Here is a 2,421-nt window from a genome sequence, read left to right as displayed (position 1 = left end):
CTATCGCCTCTTTGGAAGGTATTAAAGAAAAAACAAGGGCTCTTCCAGATTCTGGAGACCTATAGACATATATAGACATAGAGAGAAAACAAGCTCTGCCCCACTGTGACACACTATGGTAAATAGGCGAGAAAGAGTCAGTTTGGTAGCTGAGGCTCAGCCAGACCAGATCCTGGGAGCTCATTCTACCCATACTGCCCCTACTAATCACACCTACCACCTTGCTTCTCCCTTCACTCCCCTCAACCCTCCATCCCCACCTTCCCAGAACTAGGTGATTATTCCTAGTACCGACTCCGACATTTGGTTAAATTCAGCAAGCATCAAGTTTCTATTATATGTCAAGCCCTGTTACACAGCAGGGATCCAAAGGCAAAGTTCCTGCCCTCAAGTAGCTTATATTCTACTAGGGAAAAACACCAAGTCTACCGATAGGCAAATTCAAAATAAAGACCACCTAATTTCAGGAGAGCCGAAAGCATTAAATGAGGATGGCTTTTAGAACTGTGCCTCCAGGAACGCACTCGATTCCAAGAGGCAGGATTTGGAGAGCTCTCCACGCTGGGGAGGCAGGCAGGGCATGGGCTCCGGGACAGTGGGAGATGCGATGTGATGTCCTGCATAAGGAACAGCAAATAGGCCAGTCTGGTTAAAGAGTAGAGTACTGAGGGCCAGTAATGCGAAATCAGTCTGGAAAAATAGATTGGGGTTAGATTGTGAAGGGCCCAACGTAAGTTATTGTAGCCTAGAAGCCATAGGGAGCCAAGGAAACTTCTTGAGTGGACCAGCTAAAACTTTGGCCGTAGGACAAACATCCGGCTGCTATGTGGAGGGGCCGGAAGGAGAGGGCCAGCGAGGAGGGTAACCATTAAGCAGCTGTGAGACCCCGGACAAGTCACTTCTCCCATCCCATCTCAAGGTTCCTCGGCACTCAGTTGCTGGGGGCTGGATTAGAAGAGGTTATTTATAGGTCCTCTCCAGCCCTGGGACCCTCTCGTCCTACGGTAGCCGCGTAGCCCCTCTAACGAAACGGGCAGGAGGCGTGCGCTCTGGGGGAGTCGGGGTGTGGTGGGGGGGGGGGGGAGCGCGCGCAGAAGAGCCCGGGAGCGGGGGCAGCAGCGCAGAGAAGGAACAGACCGGGGGAGGAGCGGCCGTGGGGGTTGGCGGGTGGGGGGAGGTGTCTTGGGCCGAGTCGCGCGCGCACCCACTGCCCACGGGCTGCGCGAGGTCCGGGGCCGAGCGGGAAGACAAGATTGCTATTTCGAGCTCGCAGTCCTCGTCCTCTCCCGCCTCCAGTCCCCCCACGGTGCGCACTATCTTGGAGAGGAACCTGACCAGCCTGCTAAACGGAGGGGGCGGGGCCTAGGCGGGGCCTGAGTGGGGCGTGGGGGTGGGGAAGAGTAGGGGGCTGGGGGGCGCAGCCGCGGTGGCGGTGACCTCAAAGCCCGCCCCTCTCTGTCTCCTCCTCTCCCCTCTTCTCCCTCCCCTAGGAACTCCGGGAACGTAGGGCCGTAGTGGCACCTGGTGCTCCTTTCCTTCTTTCCGGGGCCGGAGTTCAGAAGCCTCGCTCCCCCTCCTCCTCTACCAAACCGGACCCCAGTAAACTGGGGAGGCCGGTCCCGGAGGGGTGTGGGTCCCCACAAAACAGATCCGGGGAGAGCGCAGACACTCAGTCCTGGAACCCAATCCAGCCCTTGTGTGATGGACCCAGGGAAGGGGGCTGTCAGGATCCAGGAGAAGCGCCACATCCCCGTCCCAAATAGCGAAACCTTTCATCCCCGGGGCTCTCGGCTCATCAATCCACTCCAATTCTTCAGGGGCAAGCCCCACCCCTTTCTAACTGGAACACCCACATCCTACCGGGGGCCCGGCCCCTCCCCTCCTGCTAAGTGCATGTGTGTTTGTTATTGTTACGGCCTGTATGTGTCCCACTCGGTGCTAAGTTTTATGCATATACATACATGTGCATTGAAATATACACAAGGAAGTGGGCGATCTCCCTGTGCTCCCATCAGAGTTGGTAAAGTATGAACATATAGACGTAAATAAATTTCACGCTGCTGCTCTGTGTGCTGAGCCTGAGCGCGAGCATCTGCACGCGTGGATCCGTGTACATGTTTATAGACATACATGTGTGTTGATATGTATGCACAAGGACAGCCGGTCCCCGAGTTTGGGCTCTGGAAAGCTGAGAAGTTTCAGGACCCCTATTGTCTGTCCCAGGGAGAGGCCACTCCTGTGGAGACTCCCGGCTGGGGGACCCAAGCCAGCTCTCGTGGCCTCATGCATTATTGATAATAATGGCTGTGTCTCTTTAACTGGGATTGGTTTACGACACCATGTGTGCGTGTGTGAGTGTGTGTGCGTGCGAGGGAGCGAGTGAGTGAGTGTGTGTGTGAGTGTGTGTGTGTATGTGTGTGT

This window comes from Antechinus flavipes, chromosome 1, assembly GCF_016432865.1.
Source record: "Antechinus flavipes isolate AdamAnt ecotype Samford, QLD, Australia chromosome 1, AdamAnt_v2, whole genome shotgun sequence".
Classification (NCBI taxonomy): Eukaryota; Metazoa; Chordata; class Mammalia; order Dasyuromorphia; family Dasyuridae; genus Antechinus; species Antechinus flavipes.
Note: the sequence above shows the minus strand (reverse complement) of the source record.